Source organism: Acipenser ruthenus, chromosome 2, assembly GCF_902713425.1.
Source record: "Acipenser ruthenus chromosome 2, fAciRut3.2 maternal haplotype, whole genome shotgun sequence".
Classification (NCBI taxonomy): Eukaryota; Metazoa; Chordata; class Actinopteri; order Acipenseriformes; family Acipenseridae; genus Acipenser; species Acipenser ruthenus.
The window spans coordinates 48,152,030-48,168,715 of NC_081190.1; positions in this window are offsets into that span (position 1 = coordinate 48,152,030).

Here is a 16,686-nt window from a genome sequence, read left to right on the forward strand (position 1 = left end):
TGAAAGAGTAAGTAACTTACTATGATTAAATATGTTTTTTTTTTCATGTCATGGCCTTAATACATGAAAAACCTTAGAAAGGAAAGCATGTTGGCCCAGATATTCTAAAAGTTTGCCCACAGAGGGTTATGCGCGTCACAAATGGCCGTTATTCGCGAATGCGCAAAATGTGCCATAATTGAAACTTCTTTTTACGTGCCACAATCTGTTTTGCGCTGTGCACAAATATAATTTATGCATAGCACAATTTGGCAGGAGTGGCTGACAATTTGAGAGGTCCTGCCATGTTCGAAATTATGCGCCAAGCACAAAACCAGTTTTGCAAAGCACAAAATAACGCTTTTAAAAAGCAAGCCTTAACTCTGCGCATATCACTCCAGCACTCACGCATCCAATCACTGAAGTGAAATGCAGGCGCTTTCCGAGGTACTACAACAATGGAAAACACCCAGAGATCATACAAGGTTCTGTCCACATCTACATAATGATTATATTCAAAAGAACGATTGTGATAGCAGCATCACTAGTGTTAATACATGTTTAAAAATATAAACAATGAAGCTGCAATCATGATAGTTCTTTACCAAGCACGCGTTCTTGGTGCTGAAAGAATAACTCCCAAAACAGAATCAAGAGTACAGCACGGTATCATAGTACATAAGAACATAAGAAAGTTTAGAAACGAGAGGAGGCCATTCAGCCCATCTTGCTCGTTTGGTTGTTAGTAGCTTATTCATCCCAGAATCTCATCAAGCAGCTTCTTGAAGGATCCCAGGGTGTCAGCTTCAACAACATTACTGGGAAGTTGGTTCCAGACCCTCACAATTCTCTGTGTAAAAAAGTGCCTCCTATTTTCTGTTCTGAATGCCCCTTTATCTAATCTCCATTTGTGACCCCTGGTCCTTGTTTCTTTTTTCAGGTCAAAAAAGTCCCCTGCATCGAAACTGCCATATCACAAGAAACTAGAGGACTGAGTACAAGCTGTGATGATGGGCGGAGTTTCAAATGACACTAAGGAAATAAGGAGAGCAGCTGCGATGGAGACTGAAGCCGGATCTTGAAGTGAGTTTGTGAACTTGTTATATGCGAGGCCTGGACTGCTGGCTTCACTCAGAAAGTTGGTGTTGTACCAGTTATGTGGAGTTTCATCCCCAAATATATTAATGCAGTAGTGTGGAGTAGTGGTTAGGGCTCAGGGCTCTGGACTCTTGACCGGAGGGTTGTGGGTTCAATCCCCAGTGGGGGGGACCCTGCTGTTGTACCCTTGAGCAAGGTACTTTACCTAGATTGCTCCAGTAAAAACCCAACTGTATAAATGGGTAATTGTATGTAAAAATAATGTGATATCTGTATAATGTATAATGTGATATTTGTAACAATTGTAAGTCGCCCTGGATAAGGGCGTCTGCTAAGAAATAAATAATAATAATAATGGAAATAGGTCAAATGCCACTCATTTTTGGCTGTGGTTTTGTAACTAATAACAAATAAAATGGCAGTTTGTCATGGAATTTAGAATCTAGTAGTGCATAGTGATTTATTCAGTGTGAAGCAGCTCATTAGTATGCAAGCCATGCTATATGCTATATATACACATGGTCATGTGATGCTGTTTAACCAATCAGAGGCTGTTATTTTTCCAAGCTGTGTTATATATATATATATACAGTGCCTATATAAAGTCTACACCCCTTCAAAATGTTCACCTTTTGTTGTCGTATAGCCTGGAATTAAAATGCATTAAATTATTTATTTTTTTTCATTTATCTACACATCCTACCCCACAACTTCCAAGTAAAAAAAATATTCTAGAAATTTGTAGAAAATTAATTAAAAATAAAAATTGAAATAGCTTGGTTGGATAAGTGTCCACCCACCTTATAATAGCAATCCTAAATTAGCTCACATTTAACCAATCGCCTTCAAAATCACACCCCAAGTTAAGTGGCCTCCGCCTGTGTTAAATTGTAGTGATTCACATGATTTCAGGATAAATTTAGCAGTTCCTGTAGGTTCCCTCTGCTGGGTAGTGCATATCAAAGCAAAGACTCAACCATGAGCACCAAAGCGCTGTCAAAAGAACTCCGGGACAAAGTTGTTGAAAGGCACAGATCAGGCGATGGGTATAAAAAAATATCAAAGGCCTTGAATATCCCTTGGAGCACTGTCAAGACGATTATTAAGAAGTGGAAGGTGTATGGCACCACTAAGACCCTGCCTAGATCAGGCCGTTCCTCCAGACTGGATGACCGAGCAAGAAGGAGACTGATCAGAGAGGCTACCAAGAGGCCAGTGGCAACTTTGCAAGAGCTACAGGCTTTTATGTCCAAGACTGGTCAAAGTGTGCATGTGACAACAATATCCCAAGCACTCCACAAATCTGGCCTGTATGGTAGGGTGGCAAAAGGAAGCCATTACTCAAGAAAGCCCACCTTGAATCTCGTTTGAAGTATGCAAAAAAAAAAAAAAACTCAGGAGATTTTGTAGCCATGTGGCAAAAAGTTTTGTGATTTGATTCAAAGTTTTAGTATTAGATTCAATTTCAGGTCTTTCAACACTTGTTTACAGTTACAGTGGGGTTACCACTGAATTAAAGCGATTTCTAATACCCTGTGATGGAGTGTCCCGCCCCTATTTATTATTTATATTTAAAAACCCCGTGAGGATGCATGACTGATCAGCTACTGATTATTTAACTAGCTGACAGTCATGCATCCTTACCAAACGCGTGCAGACTCTGGCCGAGGGGTAATAAGATAATTAATAGCTAGTTAAACCCCTCGGCCAGAGTATAAGAACCTGCAGCTGTCCGTTCTGCAGGGTGGTGTGTGTACAGAGGAGAGTAAGGAGAGCGGAGAGAGCGAGAGCGAGCAGACGATAACAATTGCTAAAACGTGCTGGATTAGCCAGCACGTTACTTACTTGTTTGTCTGTTTATTCGTTTGGCCCTTGTGCTTTTTTGTTTTGTGTTTTGTTTAAATCTTTTGTTTAATTATTAATAAATCCAGCTGAGTGCCGTTCTACTCAGCTTCACCCGCCCATCCATTGTTTGACTCAATTACTTCCTGGTCTGTGATGTCACCACTGCAAGCCAGCCTGCCACATATCCCTTCTCCACTGGCACATCTGATCCGTGAACCAAACTGTGAAACTCTGGCCTCACAAGACATCTGAATCCAGCTGCGAGCTGAGCCAGGGGCGGGGTTAAGGATTTTCGTCATTACGTCAGTCAGTACACTCCAGAAAGAAAAACAACAAACATGGCGGGCAGTGAGTGTGATGAGAGAAAAGTACAGCCCTGGGACAATGAGGAAGTGCAGGCTCTAGTTTCTCTGTGGGCAAATAGAAGTGTTCAGGAAGATCTGGAGTAGTGCTTCAGAAATGAGAAAGTTTATGCCTGAATTTATGATGATTTGAAGCAAATGGGCATTACACATTCAAAAACACAAACTTCCACCAAATTTATCATCCTTTTTTGTATTAATATAAAGAAAAAAAATGCAAAAAATAAAACAATCTAAACTTATTTACAAAAATGTTCAAACAAAATACTGTACAGTTGTACCATACACACAACTACAGCTCTCGTTGTGCTCGTGCAACCTTTTTTTTTTTTTAAGCACCCAAACAAAAAAACAACTAGAAAAAACAACAACTATCCTAAAACGGGCAAATCATATTTTTAAAACCTTCTTTTTTCCCCTTCACCAGAACTAATTGAACTTAGTAAGTCTGTATAATCAGCAAATTTTGTGGATTACAAAGAAATTCCTAAATAAATTTACAAAATATAGCGATACAAGATACAGCTATACCATTGGTCTATTAAATTTTGAACACCATTTGTTTGCGCATCTTTTGGCAAACTGAGTTAATTAATAACAATAAATAATAGAAACTGTCTTTCGTTGTGTGTGACGTCTGCAGTGGAAAAACAACCCAGGCTCCCCTTAACCGCACATTGAGGGCTCGGTACGGCCCTGGCGCAGCTCGGTTTTACAGTGGAAAAGAGGCATAAGGTTCTGAAACCGCCGTTTGATTCTTATCTCGGAGGTTCTGGGTCTATCCATCTTTCATTAGGCTTTAGTCACTTTGCCCAATGAAGTCCATATCTAATTGGTAGAATGGAATGGGTACCTGCTTAACCCAATTTGTGGGCAGGAATGGTAGATATAAGGTGACTTTTAATTTATTACACATACTATTTTCTTTAAATTCATTGGTTCTCATTTCATTTTCAGTGATCTGATTGGCCAGATGTTGTAAATAAATTTGAATTACAACACATACTAAAGTCCAATTAGAACGTGTACTAAATATATGAAATGCATACTAAATAACGCATTTTTGACACGGGTGGCCTTCCATAGGAGGAGGAGAGGAGACTCCATCACAGAGCTGCCCGCCAACCCACCCACAAGAATCCGGAGGGGAAAAATCTGACATAAGGGGAGAGGGGTTGTGTTTTAAGGGGGGTGGGGGTGGCCAATTGCAGCCATGAGTTGCATTGCACCCTGTGGACTTTTTTGACAAAAAGAGACTAAGGTGGGGGCAATGTAACGATCTGTGCATTTGTGTTGTGCTGTAATTTCCGTTGTAATTGTGTTCCCTTCCTGCTCTGTATTTCCCGCCGCTTGTTTTGTTTACCTCTTATCTGTGTCTGTGTAATACTGACCTGCGCATGAACATGTTCTGTGTCTTCCCTGTGATTGGCCCTGTCTCTCTGTATTAGTCTGGTAGTGCATGATCTGTGTCTCCCCTGTGAGTGGTCATCTGTCTGTCCGTGTCAGTTGTGCTGCGCATGGTCTGTGTCTCCTCTGTGATTGGTCCTGTCTGTGAGTCACTATGTGTTCAAGTGGTCCGTGTTTTCCCATTGGCCCAAAGTGTGCGGTGGAGGACCAATGGGATGTGTAAGCTCCGGTACACTATTAGAATAAAAGGGCGGAGCTAAAGTTATAAGAAGGCACTGCGCTGCCATGTTGTTGTTGTTGTTTTTGTTGTTGTTGTTGTTCTGGTTGCTACGGTTCCTGTATTCTGTGCGTGTAACCTGAGAAGCTGACAGACCTGTGGACTCTGTGTGTGGAAAAATGCATGCCGAATAAAGCTTTGAAAAGAAACAAGTGTCTCTCCTGTTTTCTGCCTTCCTTGCTGAAATGCTACATTGGCGTTAGAAGCGGGATTAAGAACGAAACCCACGAACTGCTGTTCGTCCTGGACACTGATGCCAGTGATGTGGGAATTGGGTCTGTCCTGTCCCAGAGAGGCCCCGGAGGAGAACAGGTGGTCGGCCACTACAGCCAGGCCATCAGCAGTGAAACTAAAACCGGTCTTCCCTTGTACAAGGTGCGCTCGCTTTTTTTGAGTGAAAGGTGTATGCGGCAGAGATAGATGTCTCTTTGATAGAAACAGTTTAATTTATTTGAAGTCTTCCCACTGATGATGGGATTGGGAAAGTAGAGATGGAAGCTCTGCTCACAAGATTTAAGTTTTTGCAGGTATCAGGCTTTTAAAGACACACCTGTGATGGCTTTGATAGACTCACTGAGAGCAGAAACTGACCCAGGACTGTGACAGCTACTGGAAGCAGGCTGATCTTTGGGATACAAATGGAACATTTGTGAAACTGCATGTGTGTTAAAATGTTGTAATAACTGTACTGTGTTTTAAATAATATAAAGCCAGCAGAAATACTAAACAAATTGTTAAAATACACTGTTCATACAAAAAAAGTATAATATGCTCTGTATTAACCTATAGTTATGTTAGAACAATCTATATTCCTGTTATTCTGTTATAACAGTGACAAATATTATTGTATTTTTGTAAGTCTGAGTAAAAAGGGAGAAAAGTTGGGGTTGCACTGACCAAAAAACACCTGTGATATGAGCTGAGCTTGTCTTTGTCTGAACTACTGGTGCCAAGGTTTATAACCTTGAGGAGGAAAGCAGAAACAAGAATCTCATTTAATTAACTCAAATGTTCACAGTCAAATTTCTTATTTAGCATGATCTGAAATTAGTCTTTAAGCTAAACACAGGTATTCTAGAATGATTCAAACAGAAAGTGTAAATGTTTTACTTTAAACAGAAGAACTATTAAGTTTGAAAATAAGAGAATATAGTGCAGAAACTTAAAGTAAAAACTTCAGTTAAAGCATAACGGTACCAGTCTGTGTCAGGCATATAGTAGGATCTGCCAAAGAGAATGTAATTCATTTGTTAACCTTGTCTTTGCTTGAAACGAAACGGTACCAGGTGTGTGGGTAATTCAAGGAAATAACTTTTTGACAACTAATGCGAGTTTCAGTGTTTGGGGGGTTTGAAATCCAATGTTTCTATAATGAGTGATCTTTTACATATAGGAAATAACTCCTGGTACAGGAAAGGGGAGTCAGCGGTGAAATATATATGGCTTCATTAAATCATAGAAATTAATGAAGACCTGGTAAAAACAAGTAAGGGGGAGCCATAGCATAGGACCATGGTATGCCATACGTCTGAGAAAATGCTTACAGAAGACTCTTCTATTAATGATGGATAATTAATCTTATAGGAGTTACCGGGTGTTTTGAAAATGTTATTCACTTGAAGGACATGACCTGTCAAAGCGTATTAATGTTTAAGATTTAATTATGACTTCTGACGGTAAAAGCAAAGCAAAAACTCTATAAAAACCAAGGTAAAATCCTAGTCAATTGTCACTCAACTTGCTAACTACAACCTGGTGTGATCCATGCTCTGAAGATCTCTGATCGAGCTGCCCCTAAATCGGGACCAGTTAACGCCCTACCGACCAGGTGTATCCGCGGTTCCAGAGGAGGGAGGGACCGGGCCAGGGGAGCCCCATGAAGGAGATTCGGGTGACCGTACTGGGCCACCTCAGGGTGCTGAGCGGATGCAGACACAGGACCCTGCCACGTCAGTTGGGTCCAAGGGGGCTGGGAGGGGGGGGACGGTCCAGGCAGAGTAGGCAGTCCGTTCCCTGGGCAGCCACTGTTCACAGCGGATCCAGTGAGGGAGCCCAAGAGGGGTAAGAGGGCACGCCACCCCCCTCTGAGGTTTCCGGGAGTAAGAGGTGTGATAGTGACCGGGAGGGTTCACTGTTTGGGGGGGGCAGTGCAACGACCTCAGGAGAGCTGGAGGATCTCTGTGATGGATAGGTGGCGGAAGCGCTGATTGGGCGGGAGGCGAAGGCTACAGAGAGGTATCCTCCAACTGGATTCTCAGAAGCGAGAGCGGCCAGGCATTATATAAGGGCCGCAGGCTTGATACGAGGGGGAGAAGGAGACGACAGGTGAACTGACGACTAGCAAGAAAGCAACATAGTGAGAGGACCACCCAGCTGTGACACAGGCCCTGACCGTTGTGTGATCCCCCCCCTGGACCTTGCTGAGGGAAGTGAGAGAGAGGGAGAGGACGGACAACCAGTCTGGGTAAGGTAATGACTGGGAGTGACAGAAGGGAAGCTGGACAGGAGTATGAGTGATGAGCCCAGAGGAGCTGCGGCTGGAGTTCAGTGCTTTTGTGTGTGTGTGTGTTTCAATCCCTCCCTCATCCTTCGGCCTACCCCGTGCTCTTCCCCCCTCTATCTCAATTATTCTAAATAAATATGGGCTACTACCCCATTTTCCAGTCACCATGCATCCATCTGATTCCATCAGGACCTTACCTGAGTAAACGCTACAATTTATGAACTAATAATTTATTAACTAGTTATTTTCACATTGTGAAATTCATGTTGTAAAAACATTTTAAGTTTCAGAACATTTTTTTATTTCTTTAAATATTCTTTTTATGTTGTTTTTAGCAATCATTAAATACAATAGTTTCAGGTCTCTAGGTGCCCATTTAATTTATTTAAAACATTATTTAAATTGATAGTTGAGTACTGTATATGATACTAATAGTTTAAAATAATTAAAAAAATAAAAAAAAAGAATCACATCCTCATTTTATTTTACATTCCTTCTTTTAAAAATATCTAAATAAGCTGCCTTAGAGACATGATAAATCTCTTTTTAATTTGGTGACCCCTTATTTTTATTTCTGTGTTAAATGTATTATAGAAGAATATTTTATCCTGCAAAGTTTATGAAAAAAGAGACAATAGAGCACTCATATTTAAGATTAATGCGATCTGTTGCATACGTGTGATATCTATATAAGGTATTTTTAGAAGTATTTTACTTTATTAGTTAAATAGAAGAAAAACAACACATTGATAAAACATGTTTTTTCTTCAGCAAAAGAGTCAAATGTCAGGGCTCAAATTATATTTAACACATTTCATCACCTTTAATAGTAATAGTTTAATTGGAGAAAGTGGCTCTGTAGCAGGGCGGTAGAAAGCCCTGCTGTTTGAATATATTTGTTTATTTTAGAACGGTGTCGCCCCCCTGTGTTATTTTGTATTATTATCGTTATCATTTATTTATTATTGTATGTAAATATGACGGCGAAATGCCGTGCGGTTTTGTTTATTTTTAAAACGTGTTCTGGCAGAGGCGAGATTGGTGCTCGTCCTCTGCTAGGAATAATTAATAAACTCGTGCAGATGGTGGCCATCTCTCGAATTAATTAAGTGATTAATTTTGTTGCTAATCGGGAGATGGTCACCTGAATATAAAAGCCTGCAGCTCTCGGCACTCGGGGTGGGGTGTACGAGAGGAGCGTAGAGAAAGAGAAAAACAAAACTTAAAAAGACAGGGACAGGGACAGGGACAGCCTGACCCGTATATTTTGTGTTCGTGATTATTTTTGTTTACCCTTTTATTTTGCTCTGTGAGCACAGTGTTTTTGTTTGAATATTTTATTTATTTTTGTTAATAAAAACGGCGCGCCGCATCTTTATTATTTGGAAACTGCAGACTTGGTGTCAGTGTTTTTAAGTTCTTGCTTCTGCCGTGACGTCACCGCCCAGCCACCCTGTCACACGTGGTGTCCTGAATGGGATGCCTCCTGGACTCAGGCAGAAGAGGATACTGCAGTTTTTGTCTTTTTTTTCGTTTTTGCTATTTTTCTATTTCGTTTTTTTTTTATATTACTTGTGTGTGGAGAAAAGGAGAGTGAGGATGGGAGGAAGAAGGAGGAAGAACAGCAGAAACAGGAGGAGATCAGCTGGGAAGCCCTCCTCCACAGCATAAGCCAGCTGTACTGTTGCTGCATCTGTGGGGAGCGGGGGCTTTTCCCACTTAATTGCCGCCTCCCTGAAGACTGGGATTACAGCTGCAGGAGAGGAGACAAGTGGGAGGAGCCCGAACGTCCTGCGCCTGAGCGGGAGGAGCCCGAGCGTCCTGCGCCTGAGAGGGAGGAGCCTGTGCTTCCACAGCCCAAGAGGGGGGAGCCGGTGCTTCCACAGCCCAAGAGGGGGGAGTCGGTGCGTCCACAGCCCAAGAGGGGAGAGTCGGTGCGTCCACAGCCCAGGTATCCGCCAGCAGAGGGAGAGTTCCTGCTGGTTCCACCTCCACCTCCGTGGGAGGACTGTGTCTCGCTTCCACCTCCGCCAGCAGAGGGAGAGTTCCTGCTGGTTCCACCTCCACCTGGGTGGTAGGACTGTTTGTCACTCCCACCTCCGCCAGCAGAGGGAGAGTGCCTGCTGGTGCCGCCTCCACCGCCGTGGGAGGACTGTTGGTCGCTCCCACCTCCGCCAGCAGAGGGAGAGTTCCTACTGGTTCCACCTCCACCGCCTTGGGAGGACTGGGTGTCGCTCCCACCTCCATCAGCAGAAGAGGAGGCGCCCCTGCCACCTTTGCAGCCAGAAGGGGAGGCGCCCCTGCCGTCTTCGCAGCCAGAAGGTGAGGAGCCCCTGCCGCCTTTGCAGCCAGAAGGGGAGGAGCCCCTGCTGCCTCTCCCTTCACGACAGGATGGACCGGAACAGGAGGCTGGTGGTCCGCAGCCGCCCTTGGAGACACAAGAGGAAGCTTTCTCTCCAGTCACTGTCTGCCTGTTCCCCAAAGCAGGCCCAAGGCAAGTCAAAACAAAAGGGAGAAAGAGGAAAGTAACAGCAATTCTCACTGACACACCTGTAAAATTAGCCATGGAAGCTGAAAAAAAGAAGTCTGTGGGTCAGAAGGCAAAAAGGAAAATTGATTTGGCAGATAAAAAAAAAAGAAAACTGGAAAGAAAATGGTAAAGACAAAACACCAGAGAAAGGAAGAGTTTGATCGTTCTGACGAGGAAGAGAACATTTGAAGATTATGCTTCATCCCGACCCAAGGAAGTATGGATTCAGTGTTGGTCCTGCAAGTTTTGGGCCAACAAAGCTTGCACTGAAGGAGGCAAATTATGATATATATATAGTTTGAGAAAAAGGAAAACTGCTGTGTACCAAAATGATCAATAAGAAAAAAGAAAAAAAGAAAAGGATATTTCAGGTTGTGACAGGAATAACAGAGGGTCTGACGTCAGGCAGAAGCAGGAAGGGAAAAATAAAACTGACACCGGGGACGTACTGCAGTTCAAAAGAAAGAATCGGCTGGCTGCCGTTTTTATTAATAACAAAAATAAAATAAATATTTAAACAAAAGAACACTTGCGCTCACAGAGCAAAATAAAAGGGTTAACAAAAACAAATCACGAACACTACAACCGGTCAGGCTGGGCAATCGCCTTCACTGACTGTGGCAAAGTGCCCCGCCCCTGTGTGCATTTGTGTGTTTTGTGTATGTATGCGTGCGTATGTAAATGTTGGTGTATAGATTGGTACACGGGATATAAACGGGTCTGTGTTTCACGTGTATTTAAAAAGTGTAGATTTGTATTTAGGCACGAGGAGAGCACAAATCACTTCACGTGCTGGTTAAATGTAATATGTGAGCACGGGGTTGCACAGAATTAATTCACGTGCTGGGATTCAAGTGAATAATTAATTAGTAATTGAATCCCAGCACAACAGTATAAATAGACGCACATTTCTTGCACTCAGGGTTGGGTGTTCGAGAGTGGAGAACGGGTGAGAGAGAAGGAGAACGTAAAAGTAGTAAAAATAATATCTAGAAGTGTTTGTACTCACCGTGTTTGTTTGTCTCTCCGTGCACCGTTTGTTTAATGTTAGTCCGTTTTGTTTATATGTTTCTTTTGGCGTGTAGTGCCGTGTCCAGCGTTTTTGTGTTTCAAACCTTTTATTTTCTGTGCTGTTTTATTAAATGCTGAGCGAAACCATTCGCTCAGCTCCACCAAACTCCAAGTCTCTGTCGTTTGTGTTCCTGTTTCTGGTCTGACGCCACCCACTCCGGCCGTCTTTGTGACACGTGGTGTCCTGCGTGGGATCGACAGCGCCTCCAGGACTCAGGCCAGAGCAGGAACCGCATTTTTTTGAAAAAAAAAAAAAAGTGTTGGATTACAAAAAAATATATATATAAATAAATAAAATGGGATGGAAGGAGGATAAAGAGGTGAAGGACAGGGAGGAGGAGTGCCGCCTAAGGGCCAGGCATCCACGGCGATGTAACAAGCCATCGTCAGGGTGCCTCCTCTGCGACCAGGATCACCTGTTCGCCCACTGTCCCTTCCGCAGTTATGGGGAGGAGCCTGAGCGTCCACAGCCCAAGCGGGAGGAGCCTGAGCGTCCACAGCCCAAGCGGGAGGAGCCTGAGCATCCACAGCCCAAGCGGGAGGAGCCTGAGCGTCCACAGCCCAAATGGGAGGAGCCTGAGCGTCCACAGCCCAAATGGGAGGAGCCTGAGCGTCCACAGCCCAAATGGGAGGAGCCTGAGCGTCCACAGCCCAAGCGGGAGGAGCCCGAACGTCCTACGCCTGAGTGGGAGGAGCCCGAACGTCCTACGCCTGAGTGGGAGGAGCCCGAACGTCCTACGCCTGAGTGGGAGGAGCCCGAACGTCCTACGCCTGAGTGGGAGGAGCCCGAACATCCTACGCCTGAGTGGGAGGAGCCCGAACGTCCTACGCCTGAGTGGGGGGAGCCCGAACGTCCACAGCCCAAAAGGGAGGAGTCGGTGCGTCCACAGCCCAAAAGGGAGGAGTCGGTGCGTCCACAGCCCAAAAGGGAGGAGTCGGTGCGTCCACAGCCCAAAAGGGAGGAGTCGGTGCGTCCACAGCCCAAAAAGAGGGAAGTCGGGGCTTCCACAGCCGTAGGACCCAAGCTGCCAGCAGAGGGAGAATGCCTGCTGGTCCCACCTCCACCAGCAGGGGGTGAATGCCTGCTGGTTCCACCTCCACCGCAGTGGGAGGACTGCTTGCCCCTCCCACCTCCACCAGCAGAGGGTGAATACCTGCTGGTCCCACCTCCACCAGCAGAGGGTGAATGCCTGCTGGTTCCACCACCGCCAGGAGCAGAGGAGCTGGAGCTGCCTCTGCCTCCACCACCGCCAGGAGCAGAGGAGCTGGAGCTGCCTCTGCCTCCGCCACCGCCAGGAGCAGAGGAGCTGGAGCTGCCTCTGCCTCCACCACCGCCAGGAGCAGAGGAGCTGGAGCTGCCTCTGCCTCCGCCACCGCCCGGAGCAGAGGAGCAGGAGCTGCCTCTGCTGCCCGTACCTCCGCAGGGAGTACGGTGGCCGGAGCCCCAGAAAGGGGAGCTGCCGGCCACGAAGGGGGAGGAGGTCTGGAGACCACCAACCCCAGCAGCAGTTTCGCTGCCGGAGATCGTGGGGGAGGTCAGGAGACCTGCTCCCACTGCAGCAGTTTCGCTGCCGGAGATCGTGGGGGAGGTCCGGAGACCTGCTCCCACTGCAGCAGTTTCGCTGCCGGAGATCGTGGGGGAGGTCAGGAGACCTGCTCCCACTGCAGCAGTTTCGCTGCCGGAGATCGTGGGGGAGGTCCGGAGACCTGCTCCCACTGCAGCTTCTTCGCTGCCGGCAGTACTGTGGTCGGAGCCCCACCAAAGGGAGCTACCGGCTACAAAGAAGGGGGACGAGGTCTGGAGACCACTTTCCCCAGCAGCAGTTTCGCTGCAGGAGTTCTTGTGGCCGGAGCCCCACAGGAGGGAGCTGCCGGCTACGAAGAAGGGGGAGGTCGGGGGACCACCTGCCCCCGCAGCTTTTTCGCTGCAGGACGGGACCAACAGGCTGTCAGCCGTGCCACTACCGGCAGGGGTGCTGACAGCATGGCCAGCCATGGGCCCACTGAAGCCTCCCTTCCCAGCCCGAGACTTTGTCCTGGACTGCTGGGTTTTTAAGGGGGGAGGTGGCCGTTGAGGCCATGTGTGCTGCGCACAAGGGGGGGTATATGTGGCAAAGTGCCCCGCCCCTGTGTGCATTTGTGTGTTTTGTGTATGTATGCGTGCGTATGTAAATGTTGGTGTATAGATTGGTACACGGGATATAAACGGGTCTGTGTTTCACGTGTATTTAAAAAGTGTAGATTTGTATTTAGGCACGAGGAGAGCACAAATCACTTCATGTGCTGGTTAAATGTAATATGTGAGCACGGGGTTGCACAGAATTAATTCACGTGCTGGGATTCAAGTGAATAATTAATTAGTAATTGAATCCCAGCACAACAGTATAAATAGACGCACATTTCTTGCACTCAGGGTTGGGTGTTCGAGAGTGGAGAACGGGTGAGAGAGAAGGAGAACGTAAAAGTAGTAAAAATAATATCTAGAAGTGTTTGTACTCACCGTGTTTGTTTGTCTCTCCGTGCACCGTTTGTTTAATGTTAGTCCGTTTTGTTTATATGTTTCTTTTGGCGTGTAGTGCCGTGTCCAGCGTTTTTGTGTTTCAAACCTTTTATTTTCTGTGCTGTTTTATTAAATGCTGAGCGAAACCATTCGCTCAGCTCCACCAAACTCCAAGTCTCTGTCGTTTGTGTTCCTGTTTCTGGTCTGACGCCACCCACTCCGGCCGTCTTTGTGACACGTGGTGTCCTGCGTGGGATCGACAGCGCCTCCAGGACTCAGGCCAGAGCAGGAACCGCATTTTTTTGAAAAAAAAAAAAAAGTGTTGGATTACAAAAAAATATATATATAAATAAATAAAATGGGATGGAAGGAGGATAAAGAGGTGAAGGACAGGGAGGAGGAGTGCCGCCTAAGGGCCAGGCATCCACGGCGATGTAACAAGCCATCGTCAGGGTGCCTCCTCTGCGACCAGGATCACCTGTTCGCCCACTGTCCCTTCCGCAGTTATGGGGAGGAGCCTGAGCGTCCACAGCCCAAGCGGGAGGAGCCTGAGCATCCACAGCCCAAGCGGGAGGAGCCTGAGCGTCCACAGCCCAAATGGGAGGAGCCTGAGCGTCCACAGCCCAAATGGGAGGAGCCTGAGCGTCCACAGCCCAAATGGGAGGAGCCTGAGCGTCCACAGCCCAAGCGGGAGGAGCCCGAACGTCCTACGCCTGAGTGGGAGGAGCCCGAACGTCCTACGCCTGAGTGGGAGGAGCCCGAACGTCCTACGCCTGAGTGGGAGGAGCCCGAACGTCCTACGCCTGAGTGGGAGGAGCCCGAACATCCTACGCCTGAGTGGGAGGAGCCCGAACGTCCTACGCCTGAGTGGGGGGAGCCCGAACGTCCACAGCCCAAAAGGGAGGAGTCGGTGCGTCCACAGCCCAAAAGGGAGGAGTCGGTGCGTCCACAGCCCAAAAGGGAGGAGTCGGTGCGTCCACAGCCCAAAAAGAGGGAAGTCGGGGCTTCCACAGCCGTAGGACCCAAGCTGCCAGCAGAGGGAGAATGCCTGCTGGTCCCACCTCCACCAGCAGGGGGTGAATGCCTGCTGGTTCCACCTCCACCGCAGTGGGAGGACTGCTTGCCCCTCCCACCTCCACCAGCAGAGGGTGAATACCTGCTGGTCCCACCTCCACCAGCAGAGGGTGAATGCCTGCTGGTTCCACCACCGCCAGGAGCAGAGGAGCTGGAGCTGCCTCTGCCTCCACCACCGCCAGGAGCAGAGGAGCTGGAGCTGCCTCTGCCTCCGCCACCGCCCGGAGCAGAGGAGCAGGAGCTGCCTCTGCTGCCCGTACCTCCGCAGGGAGTACGGTGGCCGGAGCCCCAGAAAGGGGAGCTGCCGGCCACGAAGGGGGAGGAGGTCTGGAGACCACCAACCCCAGCAGCAGTTTCGCTGCCGGAGATCGTGGGGGAGGTCAGGAGACCTGCTCCCACTGCAGCAGTTTCGCTGCCGGAGATCGTGGGGGAGGTCCGGAGACCTGCTCCCACTGCAGCAGTTTCGCTGCCGGAGATCGTGGGGGAGGTCAGGAGACCTGCTCCCACTGCAGCAGTTTCGCTGCCGGAGATCGTGGGGGAGGTCCGGAGACCTGCTCCCACTGCAGCTTCTTCGCTGCCGGCAGTACTGTGGTCGGAGCCCCACCAAAGGGAGCTACCGGCTACAAAGAAGGGGGACGAGGTCTGGAGACCACTTTCCCCAGCAGCAGTTTCGCTGCAGGAGTTCTTGTGGCCGGAGCCCCACAGGAGGGAGCTGCCGGCTACGAAGAAGGGGGAGGTCGGGGGACCACCTGCCCCCGCAGCTTTTTCGCTGCAGGACGGGACCAACAGGCTGTCAGCCGTGCCACTACCGGCAGGGGTGCTGACAGCATGGCCAGCCATGGGCCCACTGAAGCCTCCCTTCCCAGCCCGAGACTTTGTCCTGGACTGCTGGGTTTTTAAGGGGGGAGGTGGCCGTTGAGGCCATGTGTGCTGCGCACAAGGGGGGGTATATGTGGCAAAGTGCCCCGCCCCTGTGTGCATTTGTGTGTTTTGTGTATGTATGCGTGCGTATGTAAATGTTGGTGTATAGATTGGTACACGGGATATAAACGGGTCTGTGTTTCACGTGTATTTAAAAAGTGTAGATTTGTATTTAGGCACGAGGAGAGCACAAATCACTTCACGTGCTGGTTAAATGTAATATGTGAGCACGGGGTTGCACAGAATTAATTCACGTGCTGGGATTCAAGTGAATAATTAATTAGTAATTGAATCCCAGCACAACAGTATAAATAGACGCACATTTCTTGCACTCAGGGTTGGGTGTTCGAGAGTGGAGAACGGGTGAGAGAGAAGGAGAACGTAAAAGTAGTAAAAATAATATCTAGAAGTGTTTGTACTCACCGTGTTTGTTTGTCTCTCCGTGCACCGTTTGTTTAATGTTAGTCTGTTTTGTTTATATGTTTCTTTTGGCGTGTAGTGCCGTGTCCAGCGTTTTTGTGTTTCAAACCTTTTATTTTCTGTGCTGTTTTATTAAATGCTGAGCGAAACCATTCGCTCAGCTCCACCAAACTCCAAGTCTCTGTCGTTTGTGTTCCTGTTTCTGGTCTGACGCCACCCACTCCGGCCGTCTTTGTGACACTGACCCTATCCTTGGTTAGTTTCATTTTTACGTAAATTTCGCTCGCTCTCCGTCTCTCTGCTCGCTCTCTCCTCTCTATCACCCACCTCGAGTTAGAGAGCTGCAGGCTTTTTATAACAGGTGACCATCTCCCGATTAGCAACAAATTAAATCACCTAATTAATTCGGGAGATGGCCACCTTCTGCACGAGTTTTAATTATTACTCCTGGCAGAGGACGAGCACCGATCTCGCCTCTGCCAGGACACGTTTTAAAAATAAACAAAACAATAACACGGCGCTACGCCGTCATAAATACAATACAATAAAAATAATACAAAATAAACACACTGCACAGGGGCGGAGGGGGGAGACCCCGATCTAAAAATAAATAAACAATGTACAGGGCTGCTCGCCCTGTTACACAGGTACTTAAGTTAGAATAATTGATTACAAATCAATTATCAGGACGTTTCGGAC